We start from the raw sequence: 20,005 nt of genomic DNA on the forward strand, positions 1-20,005 counted from the left end.
AGTGTTTAGTTGGGTATCAGCATGGAGATGATACTGGAAACCAAATTTTCTAATAGTCTGACCAATAGGGGCTGATTAGAGAGTGAATAGGAGAGGATTTAGGGTACTTTTGCAGTACGCAGCCCTGCAGGGTGAGCGAATGTGAGGTCACAGGGGTAGTTAACAAACAGAGGGTTGCTCTTGGTACTCACAGTTTTTATATACCCTGGGCAGGCGTACAGCAGTGATGGAGAGGTTGGCACACGGATCCTCTGGGGCACTCTCTGTGAATAGGGACCAGGCCAGGTGGTAGGTGAGGTGCCCTGGGTGTTGTAGGTTTAATGTGCCTGTGGCAAGATCCCTTAAAGTTCGTGACGCCAGTGCCGATAATGGTGGCACACCAATTTATTGTAGGAATAACTGAGGTACACACAGTTGCAGTGAACCAGAACTTCTTTTTTACTGAACAGTTCAACTATTTACAGTCTTCAGTTAGTTCCATATGTATAATGTTGAATACAGGCAGGCTTCATACAAATGGCAGGCAAAGTCTTTGCAAGATACTCAGAGGGAATAACACTTACAGATCAGGCTGTACTTTCCTCAGATCCTGTCTGGCTTTCACCAAGGCCCGTATGCCCTATTGCTGGCTTTATCCTTGGGAAGGAAAAACTTCCTCTGGTATATATCTTCTTGCTGTAAATATCCTTCTGCCCTTCAGCTTTCTATTTGGCTGAATAAAAGTGGCTCTGCTCTGTGCTTTTAAAGGTGCTAGATATCTTCAGGAGGCAACTTCTCCTGGGTGCAAGCTAGAAACCTGGGCTATCTAGCTGCATGTCAGAAGCTGCTTCCCAGCTATCTTATGGTTAAAGTACACACTGGCTTCTGACCACACACCCTCTCTCTGGACTGGACCTGACTATATATACTAGAGGGTTCCCTAGCTCCCTCTACTTCCTAGGAGGAGAAACTACACCCCTAGCAGGCCTGGTACAGGAGATAATAATGAAATTGTAACTTCTGCCTGATAGCACGTCCTTATGACGTCCACAATCCATTTGGATATCTTTTCTATCAACTTTCGATGTTCTTTTCTGAGCCTAACATGTTGATCACGGTTATCGGCGAATAAGGGTTCCACGCCAGAGAGGGAGCGTGAGAAAGGGAGACCTCATCCAAAGGAGGTCAATGGCTGCAATGGGATGAAGCGGAAATGTGGGACAAGTTATTAAAGCAGAAGGATCGAATGAAAGGGCCAATTAAAGATGAATTTTTAGAAATTTAAGTCCCTGTCACTTATGCAGAGCAGGGTTTTTTCATCGCCAGAAATGGTTAATGTCACCCACCTATGTAACAGATTATTTAAAAAAATTTCAGTCCCTGTCACCTATGCAGAGCAGGGGTTTATTCACGGCAAAAATTTTAAAATGTCAACCCAAGAACGTAACAGAAAAATTCGTGAAATTTATTAACCTGTCTACTAGGTAGAGCAGGGGTCTATCACAGCCAAAAATTGTTGAATGTCACCCAAAAATGTAACAGAAAAATTTGTGAAATTTATTAAGCTGTCAACTAGGTATAACAGTGGTGAATTTCACCCGAAAGTGTAACAGATAAATTAATGAATTTTTTTAACCTGTCTACTAGGTATAGCAGTGGTATATTACACCCAAAAATTGGTGAATATTACCCAACAATGTAAGACAAATTAGTGAATTTTTTTTACCTGTCTAAGTATAGCAGTGGTATATCAATTTTGATATTGCCAAAAATGGGTGTTTTTTAAACCAAGATTATTATTGCAGTATTTCAAGCTTGAATTTCAATGTTACAAAAGCACATATGCAGTGCTGGTGCACTAAGCTTGCATAAAATGGCCATCGCTGCCCACCTAACTAACAGACGGATAAAAGTTCTTTTTCTCTGTCACTGGGCTCAGGGCAGGGTAAAAAGATTGTGCACTGCACCCACACAACTAAATCTATGTAGATCGCTGAGTTCAATTGCAGTTCTGAATAAAGTTTCTTTCCTATTCTCTCCCTCACAGCAGCAGCATCCTCTCCCTAGACTAGTAACAGCAGAGTGACATGCAGCACTACATGACTCCATCTTATATAGAGGCTGGGTCACATGCTGCACTGGCCAATCACAGCCATGCCATTAGTAGGGCATGGCTGTGATGGCTTATAAGGGCACAGAGTTAAACGCTTGTTGATTGGCTGCTCTGCAGCCTTTCAAAAAGCTCCAAGAAATCGCCGAACACCGAACCTAAACTTTTACTGAAATGTTCGGGTTCAGGTCCGGGGTCCAAAAATCTTTACTTTACAGTTCGTGTTCACTCAACCCTAGTTATGACAGAATATTTGAAAGCAGGGGGAAGATACCATAAGAGAGAAAGAGATTGAATATTTTAGTTAGGTGAGTAATGACAGCTGGGGAGAGAGGCTATAGGAAGTAGGAGAAACTAGGGTGAGAAGTGCATGTGGTAGGAAAAGGAGAGTAGCCTGGAGACTTCTTCTGTGACTTGATCGAATGTAAAGATTGAGCCACAGGAGATGCAGAGGTGGGAAAAGGATCAATGACATTTGGAGGATGGGAACCAATTTCCTGCTGGATATTTTCAATTTTCTCTTTAAAGTAGGTGGCAAAATTGTCAGCACAGAGGTTTGGACTAAGAACGGGGAAATAGGGCTGTCTAAGGGAATGTTAAAGTTGTCCAGAATGAGAGTTGATAGTTCTGAGGACAAAAAGTGTGGCAGCCAGGTAGCAAAGTGACCAGGCAACGGTAATGTTTGCACATCTGGTTTAGGATGACAATATGCCCTAAAGTAACCAATGATTTAGGTGCATATTAATAAACTTCAGATTACTGAGATATTTAATGGATCAGAAATCACTATTTATATGAATTAGATCAGCTTTCTGCAAAAGTATTTAATTTTGTTATATCTTAAAATGGTCACATTATAAAGTCTTTTCATTGCAATTTCTAAGGTTCATGGTTTTATATTTCTGTAGACTAACACAGCAATCAATACAGTTCAGATATGAGACTCATACTGCTTGTAGGTGGTCTTGTAGCAAAGTTTCTAACTATTATTGAAGAAGAACATTAGAGTAGCACCTCTTCATGTGTCATTAACGTGCATCAGCTGCCAGGCAGAGTCCAGTTCTAGAATATGTCTTTTAAAAAAAAAAATCCAGTAAAGACTTAAGTTGTCCTATCTGCAAAATTCTAAAAAAATAATAATCCAGCTGTTTCTTACTTTTAGCTGGCTAATATGAGAACCCACACAGGATTTGTCACCCAAGTTTGCCAGACATTGCAGTGGTTATTAAGTGATACATTACAAAAGTTCAAAGTCACTGCATCAATATAAAGATCTGCTATTCAGAAGTCTTAGAATACTGGATGATAACCCTGGGGAGGGCATTAGCCATTTTGGTGGTCAACCAAATACAGATATAGCTTAGAAATATAATAACTTTACAGAGGTCGACCATTCAAGGCCTGGAGATTAGCAGTTAACTCATACTTTGGGTTGATTTTACTGTAAACTGAAAATCTGACAGAAAATTGCTCTATTTTCTCCCCTAGACACACTGCAGATCTGTCTCTCTTCTTGTGCCATCATTTGTTCTACTCATTTCCGCCTCCACATTGCTCTTTGGCCAAAAAACAGACAATAGAAAGACATTTTCCAGTTATTAACATAAAGGACAATATTTACAGAGGGGCAGCACCAAATATATGAAGTGTATGCACCAGAATTTTGTTTCATTTCTGACATGAGACAACTTTTGTGCCAAATTTTTGTCTGGACCTATTTTGCGCAGTGTTTGGTGCATTTTTGGACAAAAACTATATCCTCTCCAAAATGGTATAAAAATTGGTGTAACATTCGGGTAGTATAAAGCCCTATGGTGCATCGTGTCTCAAATATGGATTTTTGTGGCCCTTTGTGTCGCATCTTACCTTCACTGATTTCTAAAACATCACAAATTTAGGCATACTTAACAACCCAAATGATCAATTTGGCACAAACTAAACATGGTGAAGGCTCAATATTCTGCATCTGTCCCAGTATTCTTAGTCCTGCATTGATGTCTGCTACAGAGAAATACATTGGTTAAAAATGACTGTGCACCATCTATTTAATTTTAGCAAAGAAATGTCAGCACAGTTGTCTGAGCCATAAATAAGCAAGGACAGCGTTCTGGCTTCCACTGTGCAGATGAGTCTCCTATTCATAATATGGATATTCTCGCAGGATTTCCGTCCAGTCTGTCACATCTGCTTGCTTACTCACAATGCATATATAATCCACCAGCAGACAGAGCTGCACATACAATCCTGATGTATAAACCATTAGGGGAAATAAGCAGTGAGCAGAGCCAGTTATGTCTTCAGTGTTTTGGTATTTGTGCACTTCAAACTGCTTTACCGCTATTTTGTGGTTCCCAGTCATTCTGTCTGATACCAAGCCCTCATTCTTCTGTGGGCTTCAGCATAACACAATAAATAATCCTAAGCAATTCCCCAGCTATCCAGGAAAATAAAAAAAATCAGAAATACATAGGAACGGAAATAAATATTGGGCTGTCTGAAGAAAGAAGATTCAGAGTAGACAGCTGTTCTCATATTTTTGCCCTAAAACCACACAACTTTCCGGCTTTTTAACAAAGTATACAAAGGTTGATTTATAAAATATATAGGCAGTCAACAGTGGCAACAAGGACATCAATGTCATGCTTACTGCTCATCACCTATAGTGCGTAGCTCATATCAGTCCTGCAGTCAAAATGTCATCTTCTCTTGGTCTGCTTTGCAAATCCAACTCTTCTGTTCTGGGTGAAATCAGCACTGCTATGTCATGTGTGGATCTGTATGCTGTAATCAAATCATGACTTATCACTATGCTAATTCCTGGACTGTTTCCTATGATTTTTAAGAACCCCTGACCCATCACTCCAGTGCCTGAGCAATAGGTTCCCTATACCTTCAGCAGAGTGATAGGCAGGGGCCTACATAGAAATCATTGGGTCCCATAGCAAGAGTCTGAATTGGGCCCCCAGCTCTGCCCACTACCTCCTTTTGCCCATCCCAGTAACTGCCCTGGTTCCTCCCCCGCCACACCCTCTTTTTTCCAGTGGCTAGGGAATAACTTCAAACAACCGGACTACCCCTTTAAAGCAGGAATATCCAACCTACGGACCTCCAGCAACTACAAGGCAGGGCAGGCGAGAAGGTTTAGTTTTGCACCAGCTGGGGGTTGGGCATCCCTGACAAAGTGTATTTAAACTTTTAAATAAAGTTTATTAAACCCTATTGTAAGTACCTTTTGTTGTAAGACATTTTCTAACACTTTTTTTCTCTATGTGAAATAGGAGCTGAATTCAGGTGCGTATAACGCTTTATAATCCGTACTCTCATAAACCACTGATATTACACTGGTGTATGCAGTGAGCCATGTACTGCACACATCACTGCTCCTGCCTGTCTGCTTTGGTAGAGCTGGCATAGATGGGCTATGTCTGGTTTTAGCAGTGTGGGCACAGGGAGCCATATGTATGCAAAAAGACGGAGACATGAATGCACGTGTTTCTCTTGTTGATATGCCGCCCACAAGAGGTCTGCTGCGTGCCTTCTTTAGTGAATGGGTTGAAGGACCTTGCTGACGTCTTTCTTGTGGGTGCGGTCTTCGTGACGTAATCTGTGGGCGGAGTTACGACTCTTCCAGTGGTGACATCCACCGATCACCTCTGATGTTTTGTGGGCGGTGTATTTTGTTTGTATAGCGCTGGTTTGGTCTCTCAGATATATTCTTTTTCAGGTATGGTATTTTTGGTTTAGTTTGTATGGTTGCTATGCCAACCCTAGCTGGTCTGTTAGGTGCCGCTTTAGTGTAGCGTTTGAGGACCTTCCTGATGTCACGTTTGTGGGTGCGGTCTTCATGACGTAATACAGGGGCGGAGCTATGAACTTCTAGCCATAAGTATTACGTTTCAATTGCGATGTCTTGTGGAGGGTGTGTATTGTTAGTGTTGCACTAGTTCAGCCACTACAGTGTGTTTTTATGCGGGCATGGCAGTGTGATCACAGGAGTATATAAGAGAGTGCAATGGCCTACAATAGGAATTTATGTATATAGATACATAAAAGTGCGGGGCATGCAGAATGCGGGACATGTGGGAATGAATAAAAGGATGTGTATGTATATATATGTGTATGTGTGGGGTAAAAAACCCACACGTACAGGTTCATATAAATGAGAGTGAGCATAAGGTAAAAAATGGTTTAAAAAATGGAAAATACCAAATAAATTAATTGGGTAATTAGATAAAAAAAAAAAAAATTGATGAAAAATAATTGATGAAAAATAATAAAATAGATAAAAAAATATAAAAATAAAAATAAATAAAATAAAAAATGATAATGTTAAAAAATAATAATAATGAACAATAATAGATGTCTCCGCCCCCCCTCCCCCCCACGCCCCCCCACGCCCCCAGAGGCCGAATTATCGCGCCCAAACAAACAGAATAAAAAGTCATAATGTTCACACCCACAATGTAATGACATATTGTCCTGATGAAGGGGGCAGTCCGCCCCTGAAACGCGTAGACCAATATAAATAAAGACCCACTTTATTTTATCTATTTGAGTCCTGTCTTCTGCAGCAGCGCCGCTTTTTATAAGGTTCATTTTTTATACCTATCCACTATTCTCCATACCCCGGATATCGTGCTCCACGAAAACTGGTAAGAACCTGGGCAGCAGCAGCAGTCATCCCCGCAAGCTGGACGGGCTTTTACCAGCACAAGCGATTCATAGGAGTTGTGACTCATCACAACCCAATACGGTAAGCACAATCAGTGCATTGTTGTTTTTAATATTATCATACGGTTCTACACACGAGGCGCTGCCTCCTGTCTTTCTCCTTCTCTTACATATTGTGTCCGGAGCCTGGTGGGAACACACAGAACCCGGAGGACCCCCTGAAGTCCTTTTTCCAAGGAGGAACTGCAGCCTAAAAGCGTGTAGAAAAACCGTAACCACTACAAAGAAGGAAAATGGAGTATTTTTCGCAACGTACACAGCAACGCAAGTCCCTGGTGCTACGTTATACATCAAGGAATAATACCAACGAACCTGCTTCCATGACAACCAGCAAAAATGACAAGGCAAGTTTTTCACATGATGAAACTAAGACTATGTGCCAACTCTTTCAGGACCTTGAGGATAACCTGAGAAATGAACTGATACACTCACTAGATGCCATGTTTTTACAAATATATACACTTGAGAATCTAGCACCAAGAGGTCTAAGATTAGGAAATGCCCCGACCTTTCCAGAAGACCCTGTCTTCGCATATGAATGGAATGACTATTTGGATCAATGTGCGGAGGGCCTAATAAGAATCATCTCCAACAAAAGGGAAGCTCTGATTAAAAACCATACAGAAAAAATTGAAATAATCATAAAATCCCTACAGCACTATGAACTTCACCCAGATTACCCAACAATAAACCAAAATCTCACAAATAGAATTTACCAGAGTGAGCAAAATATTATAGCCAATAAAGCTAAAAAATTGCAACGAGATAGAATGGACAAAGAACAGGGAACCTATAGACTCACACGAAGAAAAGGGAACCAACATAACATCATAAACCCTAGCGAACATAACCAGAAATACACGGGTCCTCAAAATATGACCAATACCACACGACCCCAAAAACCCAGTTTCAACCATGAGACGAGAACACGTTTTTTTACCAATAATGCCTACAAAAAATCCAAAAATAGAGAAACCGAGAAAGCGGCACCGACAGTATACAAATTCCAAAACACTATACCGTCCAGTAAAACCAGCGCTCCACCCAGCATACCACCAAAACATGAGCGACCACCCAACCCTAAACCCCCCATAACCCCTACACCCATCACCGCCATTAAAAAGGAAACAATACTTTTGAATGACACTACCAATACCAGTCTGGTACGCAACTCGCCAAGCGCAAACACCGACCCTCCCAATAAAAAACACGACTTAGACTCATCCACCGACGAGTTCTTGGAAAAATTCAGAGTCCTAAAATCTAAATATTTAGACTTTAAAAAGAACCGTACACCACTCAAAGATTACACGGCTAACTCCTCCACACTCATACATCTTAGCCCAACCCCAAAAAAAGATATATCTCCCAAGAGATCTGGCACCACAGCGGACACCCACCTATGCCACACATCACTGAATATCAGTTCACTTCTTGACACATCCATCCTTACGGTACATCACACCTCTCCGCCAGACAAACCTGTAACACCCCCCCACTGCATTACAATTGACAATACCCGCACAGGAACCTCAGCCCTGGTTCCTTTTTTAGACCATGCAAACAATATTCGATCCCAACCGAGCACGAAACAAATAGGTACCAAACAACACATATCAATCACACCACAAATAACAGAGTTCTTCAAACCGACCCCGGGAAAAAGAAAATTAGAATGCGAGGATGTAGAGGAGGGCAACAACAAAAAAGGCAAGGCAATATAACAAAAAAGAAAAACGACAAAAGTAAAAACGAGAATGTACCTATACCAACAATAAAAATCTTCAACCTATCAGCACACCAGCTCACAACCTCAAAACAAAGTCTCCTACAAAAGGGCCTTTCATTTTGTCCACACAACAGAGTGAATGCCTTCGAACTATACCTCGACATGCAAAGATTTCGTAAAAACCTGACAATAAAAAGACATTTCGAATACGAACATAAAAAGAACCAAACAAAAAAGTTACTAGAGAGCACCAACCCAGAGGATATACAAACATACAAACACCAAGAAGTACGCCCGAAATCGAATTTCTTTCCACTTCAGAGTCAAGGACACCTTATACCAGCCTTTTTTGATCTAGTGGCAGCAGACCTTAAAAAGATCACCACAAACGCCAACCCCTCAATTAGCCACCACAATAAGGCCAACCTAACCAACCAAGAAAAAATTGCCCTAAAAAAACTCGGGAACAATAAAAATCTTAAAATAAGACCAGCAGATAAGGGAGGGGCAATAGTCCTACAAAATACAGAAGTTTATGAAAAAGAAGCACTGAACATTCTGAATGACAAAAATTATTACCAGAAAGTAACGGAGAACCCCTTCCCTAACATTATAAAAAAACTAACCACCTTTATAAAAAGTGCTCACGAGAATCAATACATAAACAAAAAAGAAAATAATTTTCTCATTCCAAAATCACCCTCTAATCCTTATTTCTACCATCTGCCAAAAATACATAAGAACACCGAAAACCCTCCAGGGAGACCCATAGTATCAAACACCAACTCAGCAACAAGTAATTTATCACACTATCTTGATCTGTTCCTACAACCCTATGTACGTAATCTAGACAGCTATCTTCACGACTCCAGACAATTAATCCAAGAGCTAACTGACATCCCCTGGAAGGACTCATATGCTCTACTAACGATGGACGTATCAGCATTATACTCCAACATACAACATGACCTAGGTATTAGATGTGTAGAAAATACACTGAGAGAGGACCTTACACTAAAACCACAACAAATTCTGCTTTTGCTAGAAAGTCTGCGTTTTATCTTAGAGAACAATTTTCATCTATAATAGCCACACATACAATCAACGCCGGGGGACCGCGATGGGTACAAAAGTGGCACCGGCCTTCGCTAACATTTTTATGGGCCAATTTGAAAAAAACTCATATCTACGATAACCAGAGGAAGGAAATCATATACTACAGAAGATATATAGATGACGTCTTCATCATCTGGGACGGAAATGAACCCTCAGCACTAGAATTTTGCGAAAGCCTAAACAAAACAGACTGGGGGATTGCCCTTACCCCAATTTTTGATAGAACTCACATAGATTTCCTAGACATCTCTATCACTATTACAAACAACATCCTCACAACAAAAACATTCTTCAAACAAGTTGACACAAACAGCTACATACACTACAAAAGCTTCCACCATAAAAAATGGCTACAGAACGTGCCATACAGCCAATATAAACGGGTAAGACGCAACTGCACAGAGGATTCAGACTTCAAAAAACAAGCAAAAATTTTACAAAAACGCTTTATAGAAAAAGGTTACCCTAAAAGACTCATCACAAACGCATATAAAAGAAGCATCACAATTACCCAAAAAGAATGTCTGACCAGCAGCAAAAAAACAGAAAATGAAGGGACCCAAATAGAAAGACATCTCAAGCTCATCACACAATACAATACATCTAACAACGCCATACGCACAATACTCACAAAACACTGGCACATCCTAAAACAAGATCCCTATCTCGAAAAATACCTACCCAACAAACCAATAATCACATACAGAAGAGCCCCCACAATCAAGAGCACTGTGGCCCCAAACAAACCAAAACATAGCATGGGAGAAGAAAAGGGCACTATACAGAATAGAATAGGCAGTTATAAATGTGGCAAAAGACGATGCCTTTGTTGCAATATTATTACACATAGAAACACAACTTTCTCATCCACAAAAAACGGTGCCACTTTCAAAATCAAACACCATCTGACATGCCAGAGCAGCTATGTCATCTATCTGATTGAATGCCAATGTGGCCTCCAATATGTGGGCCGTACCACACAGCCACTACACTGCAGAGTCAACCAACACAGATACAATATACGGAAACAGAATATAAAACATAGCATCTCTAGACACTGTATGACCACAACAGAAAAAGACAAACATGCAATAAAAATCACACCTATTGATTATATACCCACAAATCCCTATAATAGGTTCAACAGCCTCCAAAGAAGGGAGGTCTTTTGGATATTCCAACTGGATACCCTAACCCCCTTCGGACTAAATGAGATCAGCGAAACCATTCTGTAAAACCAAATACCCCACTCACACCTCACAGTAATAACGGACACACTCGTGAGCGTATATGTACGACGTGCGCAAAAATATTGGCTACTAGATAAATATATTTTTACCACCACAACTCGTTCTTCTCAGATCCCAAAAAATTCTCTTACAAACCCGAATCTCTCTTTTTTTTATATATAAAAAATACTTGTGCTTCTGGACCACCATAAATAGGCCATCGAGACCCACCCCTTTAGTCGCAAGGCCCTATGAGTAGACCTACCAGTAACTATATATATATAAATAAATGAATAAATAAAATCGATAAATATATTATCCTATAAATAAATAAATAAATATATTATCTTATATACACAGACTCATACGAGGTGATACAGCCCCCGTCTCCCACTCTTATTGGTAAAGGGTTATATCCCCGCCAGATGGCTGTCCACTACCACTATTATTATTTATTATCTATTATTGTTCATTATTATTATTTTTTAACATTATTATTTTTTAACATTATCATTTTTTATTTTATTTATTTTTATTTTTATATTTTTTTATCTATTTTATTATTTTTCATCAATTATTTTTCATCAATTTTTTTTTTTTTTTTATCTAATTACCCAATTAATTTATTTGGTATTTTCCATTTTTTAAACTATTTTTTACCTTATGCTCACTCTCATTTATATGAACCTGTACGTGTGGGTTTTTTACCCCACACATACACATATATATATATATACATACACATCCTTTTATTCATTCCCACATGTCCCGCATTCTGCATGCCCCGCACTTTTATGTATCTATATACATAAATTCCTATTGTAGGCCATTGCACTCTCTTATATACTCCTGTGATCACACTGCCATGCCCGCATAAAAACACACTGTAGTGGCTGAACTAGCGCAACACTAACAATACACACCCTCCACAAGACATCGCAATTGAAACGTAATACTTATGGCTAGAAGTTCATAGCTCCGCCCCTGTATTACGTCATGAAGACCGCACCCACAAACGTGACGTCAGGAAGGTCCTCAAACGCTACACTAAAGCGGCACCTAACAGACCAGCTAGGGTCGGCATAGCAACCATACAAACTAAACCAAAAATACCATACCTGAAAAAGAATATATCTGAGAGACCAAACCAGCGCTATACAAACAAAATACACCGCCCACAAAACATCAGAGGTGATCGGTGGATGTCACCACTGGAAGAGTCGTAACTCCACCCACAGATTACGTCACGAAGACCGCACCCACAAGAAAGACGTCAGCAAGGTCCTTCAACACATCACTAAAGAAGGCACGCAGCAGACCTCTTGTGGGCGGCATATCAACAAGAGAAACACGTGCATTCATGTCTCCGCCCCCCCTCCCCCCCACGCCCCCCCACGCCCCCAGAGGCCGAATTATCGCGCCCAAACAAACAGAATAAAAAGTCATAATGTTCATACCCACAATGTAATGACATATTGTCCTGATGAAGGGGGCAGTCCGCCCCTGAAACGCGTAGACCAATATAAATAAAGACCCACTTTATTTTATCTATTTGAGTCCTGTCTTCTGCAGCAGCGCCGCTTTTTATAAGGTTCATTTTTTATACCTATCCACTATTCTCCATACCCCGGATATCGTGCTCCACGAAAACGGGTAAGAACCTGGGCAGCAGCAGCAGTCATCCCCGCAAGCTGGACGGGCTTTTACCAGCACAAGCGATTCATAGGAGTTGTGACTCATCACAACCCAATACGGTAAGCACAATCAGTGCATTGTTGTTTTTAATATTATCATACGGTTCTACACACGAGGCGCTGCCTCCTGTCTTTCTCCTTCTCTTACGCAGTGAAACTTGCCGGCGACACTGGGGGCTGGAGTGCAGTGGCTTCGCTGAGTGAGGCAGTGCAGTATCACACTGCAGAGTGCCGTGTCCCGCCCGCTCAGTTCTGTCTGCTGCTGCGATACACTGGCCAATCAGCAGCAGGAGCTTAGCACTGCTAAATGCTGATTGGCCAGTGCAGTCCCCAGCAGACTGCAGGGCTGGCTGTCAGGGACATCTCTGTCTGTGCACTGTGTTGTGCACACAATGTATGTAAGGAAGGGTGGGGGGCCCGAGTAGAGGGGGAAGCAGGGCTCGTCTGAACCGCAGATAGGGCTGTGGCAATGTCATAATACACAACTGGAGACATTGTAGGGGACGGGGTCTTCTATCCACTCCGGGCCCCCCCTCGGCACGGGCCCCGTAGCAGATGCGTGGTCTGCTTATATTGGCGGTACGCCACTGGTGATAGGGTTTCACTCTTGCTTTCCACGTATTGACTTGTCAGATTTTGCTAACAGAGGCTACTCCAGTGAAATGACCCAAGGATGCAATTTGGAATGGTTCACGTCTCTTTGCTGGGATTAAAGGTGAAGAACAAATAATCCCTTGATCCTCTTTAACACATCCATGTCCTTGATGACATCTGTGACAAGATGCTCAGTGATTCATCTGTGAAGGATCCATGAAGACCCCATGTGTCTGTTTTTTCTCTCTCAATGTGTCATCCATAGTTCACGGACACTGCTATGCTGAAATTTAGCTTCCTGAGCGTCTCTTACCAATAGTCGGTGAAAACCATGGATCAAACACAGATGGCATCTGTGTTGTGACTGTTTTCACTGACCTATAGACTTTAATCTGCTGAGGCATCCATAGTCATAGACAAAATTGGACATATTTCCATGATTTCACTATGGATCTACGGTCTGTGGAAAACCACCAACGCGTGTATACTCACATTAAAGTCAATGAGCAGCAGACATTCATGGTTCACTGACATGTAAAAGGGGCCTTAGACTCCATTTCACAGTTTTGCCCACAGTCAAATCCATAGCAACCCAGGGGATCCATTACTCTGGAAAGCTTTCTGTCAATCAAGTGATCAATGTTATCTGCGCCTCCTCCAGACTTAATGTTTGTTTTATTTTTGAAATGTAAAGAATAGTTATCATCAGAAAACTTGGAAGAGGCCATTGTAAAACATGTATTGGAGGTGTGAATCCCGGTTTAATTGGTCTGAATGGACATTATATTATCTGCATCTTAGATTGATATGCATTCTCTATAGCTGCTATCTGTTCATTAATGTGTTATTACTAGCCATTAGCCTGGATTGGGTTCAGTTCACCATTTGTTATATAACTATAACATGTACTACTGTTTGAATATAATGCTTAGGTCTCTCTTTTCATGGTCTGTGATTTGCCATTTTTTAGGTGTCTTTTATTATATGATATGTACTAAAGCTTTGGTATTTTTATAGTACAGTATTTTGTACTTTCTGAATATCTGTAAAGGTGATCTACAAAAAGCATGCCCTCACACAGCTCAATTGAGAGAACAATAATATATTATGGATATTTAATAGCTGCAACACAAAAAGGTTTTTTTTTTAAATAAAGAGCTTTTATTGTTCAAAAGTAGAATACCTAAACCATATTCATTTGGTGTTGGCAATTGAACTGACCCACAGAATAAAGTTTTCATATTATTTATACTGCATGGTGAACAACATAAAAAAAAACAACTGAAAAACCATGACCAAAATGCTATGTTTATTCACTTTGACAGCAAAAAAATAAAAATAAAAGTCATGCAATACTTTATATGTATGTAAAAAAGCTGGATAAAAATAAAATGTTGGCTTTTGAAATGCAGAGATGAAAAAATGAAAAATAGTCATGTCCTAAAGTCCAAAACAAGAAGCCTCCTTAAGGGATTAAGAATGTTCTATTATTTCTGGTTTTAGGCATAGATTAATAAAGGTCATGTTTTAGAAGGGCCTCTTTCTAAGCCAGTGATACTGTGTCTGAAGATAATCTCCACAATTACTTTTCCCTAAATAGAAATCTGTGATTATACTGATTTATGTTAGGCCTGTGGCAAACCAATACTTTTACATTCTTGTCACCACGGTCTGAGTTTTTATGGTAATTACAAAAATAAAGTACTAAATCTTACCACCGACCGTGCCTCTGAGATGCTGTATGTCAGTATGTCAACATAAAATCATTATATGTTAGTTTGAAATCAGTTTGAATATAACTACAAACTGGTAAAAAAATAAATAAAGAATATTTGTTAAACCCTTAAAGACCAGGCCTATTTTCCTTTTTTCCTCACCATGTTCCAATAGCCATAACTTTTTTGTTTTTCAGTCCACATAGCTATATGAGGACTTATTTTTTTGCGTGACAAGATGCGTTTTTAATGCCATCATTTAATTTACCATGTCATGTTTTGGAAAACGGGAAAAAATTATTTGAGGGGTAAAATAAAAAAAATAAAAAAAATTCGGCCAAGGGGGTTTTGACATCACGGCATTCTCTGTGCACTAAAAATGAGATACCAAACTTTTATTTTGTTTAATTATTTTTAAAAAATATAATAATTTTAAAAAAATATAATATTTATTTGCCATATTTTGACTACAGAGCTGTATAAGGACTTGTTTTTTGCATAATGAACTGTAGTTTTTATTGGTTCCATTTTTGTGGTATTTACGACTTTTTGATCACTGTTCAATTTTTTGGGGTTGGCACAAAATGACAAAAAAAAATCTTATTTTTTATTGTTAATATATTTTTATATGTAAAATTAGGAAAGGGGGTGATTTAAACATTTAATATTTCGATGTTTTTCAGAAACTTTAAACTTTTTTGTTAATAACTATTAATATCTCGCCTAAGGGGATAGTACATGGGGTCTTTTGATCCCTTCCCCTACTCTTCCCCTAATGTACACTGTCCATTCTGAGCTATGCCTCGTGCATAGCTCGGCATGGAGATTGCCATGACAGGCCTGGAACGCTTCAGCAGTGTCCAGGCTGCCATGGTAATTCACTGTGGGGGTTTTGATCAGGAGCCACATCCCTCTGCCTTAACTCACAGGGTCTGCAGTCAGAGTTGATTGCGGCACCTGAGGGGTTAAATGATGGCTGCGGCACGATCACCACTCTGTGTCATTGCGGCTGGGTCACTGGAGAGGCTGGCTCCATACAAATGCAGGCACATAATGCCATACCTGTACAGCGTTATGAGTTAAAGGGTTAAAGTAGAGGAAACAGAAGGTAATTTTATCCCATCCTGTACCTATGTTCATAGTAAATTACTATACCGTATTACTGTCATCTAGTGCATATGCAGTGAACTCCATGAGGAGACGGAGCAGAGGATGGAAGTGGTAATGGCTTTGACTATAGGGTGTTTCAATGGTTACCCTCAGGCTGTCACTCCCTAGGTGACGTGAATGGAAGGAACACCCATTTTCCCTTGGGAGACTTCATGTAGTTGGGGCTCCTGCCTGATGGTAGTTTGGGGTGCCTCTGATGTTGGTGGCAGGTAGTTTAGTAGTGCAATGACTAGCATATCATTCTGTAAGAGATGGTAAACCATGCCAGATTTAACACAACACATGTGTTTCTTTACTTGAATGCAAAATAGTAATTGTAGAGCATCCAACAACAATCTGTATGCAGTGAAATACTTTTCAATATGTCTGTGCATGAGTTGGTCTGTGTTGGAAGCAATGACCCTCTCGTTTTCTAGAATCTCTGGATGATGACTGTATTCTGTCAAAAGCACCTGCAGTGTGCATGGCGGCGTGCAGATTCAATGATATAACCGAGGTGTGTACTGTCCAGCAAAAGAAATCCCAGCAAGAGTTCTTGTCTTCAATATGTTATACTCTTTATTACAACTACAAAATTAACAGGATGCGTTTCGGCCCGTCCAGCCTTTTTCAACTGCATGACATCAAATAAAACCTGGCCACAATTTATTTTATAGACTCAAAATCACCTGGTCATGACATCATCAATTAATTAATCAAACAGGAAATGACATAAAAGGAATATAGGAGTGTCTAATCTTACTCAAAACAATTACTGCTGCAAAAAGGAGATAGTCCTTCAAATTCTCAACGTGGTGTTGCGGTCTATAAGAAAATACACTCAATGTTAGAAATATTAAAAACACATAATCTCATAGTCCCTATTTAAACCCCTAGGTTGTATAGTATACAACGTATGGATCCAAAATGCCTCCTTTCTTAGCTGATATACCCGTTCTATTACCTGAAACTTCAATTGTGTGATGGAATGTTTGCACTTATCAAAATGGAATGGTACAGGAAACAAGAGATTCTTTTTACGTATGGTGGATTTATGTTTGCCAATGCGGTCCCTCACTTTCTGCATGGTTTCCCCCACGTATAACAGACCGCAGGGGCACTTTATAAGGGTTCCTGGTTTATATAAAAAAAAGGTCAGAAATTGATGGAAACACCACCGAAATGGTTCAGGAACAGCATGGGGAGGATGTCTGGACGAATCTTGGACTTCCAGGTTGCTGCTGGGAATGATGTTGTCCGAGTAGTACGCCACTTTTACAGACTGACAATAATACGCACCATGGAAAGAAGTTGGCCGGCACACGCTGAGATGCACGCCGCACGGGATAGGAAGATTTCCACGTGTAATTGAAAGAAGATCCCAGCAGACGTGACTTCAATGCTCGTGAAGTTTTATTGCATATAACAATATGTCCCATAGAAAAGGACGCGTTTCGGCTCAATTGCCTTTTTCAACAGGTAGATGTACATAGTCAGTAGCTCATATATATACACATATCAATGATTGAAGAAAGGAACCTCCCAGTGGCGTCAACGCCCAGAACAAGGGCGGTACATGCATAGTCACATGGTAACATAGTCAAAGTTGTCAATCAAAGAATCAAAAAAGCGCAACAGGTATCAGAGCACATGTCAGTAATAATTAAATATTATAGGTATTGTTATTAAATACCAATACAGCTGAGGTACTCCTTCCTTTATATGGTCGATGTCTAGAAAAAATAATAATACAAAAATTACAAAAATTACAAAAGTTGATATATAATGGTGAACAGAAGATAGCACTAATAAAACACAGATCAGATATGCATAATCTCGTAGTCTCGATTAAGACCTCTTGGATGAAGGGTATCAAGGGTATGAATCCAGTAGGCCTCCCGGCGCAAAAGTAGTTTTTTAATGTCGCCGCCCCGCCTGGGTCTGGAAATCTGTTCTATAACCTGGAACTTCAATTGGACGATTGTGTGGTTATGCTTTTCAAAATGGGAGGGAACTGGTAGAAGTAAGTTTTTGGTCCTTATGGTGGATTTGTGTTTTCCAATGCGGTCTTGAACACTCTGCATAGTTTCCCCAATATATAACAACCCACATGGACATTTTATTAGGTATATGACGTTGGCTGATTCACATGTGAAAAAGCCATCCACTGCGTATATGCGTCCAGTATGTGGGTGGTAAATATTGGGCCCTTTGATGACATTAGAGCACTGGAAACAATGGAGACATGGAAAAGTGCCCTTCCGCTGTGTAGCCAGTACCCCCTGTTTGAGGGTGCCACGGGTACTCCCAATATCCGCGCGCACTAGCTTATCTCTATAACTCGGGTTTTTCTTATTACAGATAAGGGGCGGATTTTGGAATTCCCTAATTTGGGGGTATGCTTTACCTAACAGACACCAATGTTTCTTCACAATATTATCTAGTTTTAGATTAAATGGGTGGTATTTATGAATCAATGCCACTCGTGAGCTTTTCTCATGTTCTTTTTCAGAGCTATGAGGGGTTTCTAATTCATTTAAGGTTTTTGTTAGGATAGATGGTGGGTACCCTCTTTCTTTAAATCTTGTGGTCATCTCGTCTATTCTAAGTTCCCGTACTGAGGGATTAGAGACAATCCGTCTAACCCTCTGATACTGGGACTTTGGAATGGCTTTTTTTAGAGAAGGTGGGTGGGCACTGGTAAAGTGGAGGATACTATTCCTATCTGTCTCCTTCCGAAATAGATCAATAAAGAGGTTACCATTCAAATGCTTGATAACCCTTGTGTCCAAGAAGCTAACCGTCCGACTATCACTTGTAACTGTGAATTGTAAACCAGAAAATTCCACGTGTAAATCTTCCTATCCCGTGCGGCGTGCATCTCAGCGTGTGCCGGCCAACTTCTTTCCATATCTGCTACAGGATCGTGCACCGCTATCAACAGATGTCTTCTGACGCTTCAACATTGTGCTTTGCAGATGTCGATGCTGAAAGGATACTCTCACAAGTGACATCCACTTCTGAATTTCTTAACATTCCCACAAGTGAATTTCAAAAGCGGCATTGGGAACGTGAACGCCGGAGACTCATTTCATATGAGTTACACGCGACTACTTTGGCAGAATATTTCAAGGTCAAAAGGATTCCCAGAGGTTTAAGGGTTCATCTACGCCCTACCTTTTTTTCCAACGATCCTGAATATACCAGCGATTTTGAGAAAATCATTAACAAATGTTCCTATGACCTGATTCTGCTGACAATCAAACGTCTACATACGGCGATCACTGAATTACAAACACAGAATACAGCCACCGAACAACAGCTGAGAGACTCCTTAACTTCTGAGGAGTTCGGGAAACTGAAGGAATCTGTGGACAACTACATCTCTACATACCTGAAGGAAACGGAGACGAAGAAGAGATCCAAGTTCTTCCGGGACAACGAGGATTACCACCTCAATCGTGTCTACAAGTGGCAAGACCCTGCATGGCACCAGAAACCAGGTTACAGACGCCCGACAAGACCCGGATCTTTTACCTCCAGCTCCGGAAGCGAAGATACCCGTTCCGCTCCTTTTTTTCGGAAAGGCAACCAGCGTTCACGAGGAGGAGGAGGCGTGCGGGACGCAAACACCGCAGCCGCCGCATCGAAGTCGGGACCGAGTCAAGCTGTTCAAACCCGCTCGCAGGTAAGAACCAGTCGCTCTTGATTAATCTCTCTTCACAAATATTGAGTCCCGTACAGATGTCGGCCCTCCAGAAAGGACTGTCATTCAGTCCTTCTACTTATTTTGATACTTTCCAATTCGACATTGATTTGAATAAGTTTTTCCGCAAATTGCGATTAAAAGCCCACTTCTCGGATAAAGGTGACAGAATTGTTGGTCCGGGTGATGGCGAAAGACCTAGTTTATGCCTAAGTGATCTAGGCCTGAAGAACCCGAGTAAATTTATGCCCCC

The sequence above is a fragment of the Bufo bufo genome, chromosome 4 (genome assembly GCF_905171765.1).
Source record: "Bufo bufo chromosome 4, aBufBuf1.1, whole genome shotgun sequence".
NCBI classification, from domain to species: Eukaryota; Metazoa; Chordata; class Amphibia; order Anura; family Bufonidae; genus Bufo; species Bufo bufo.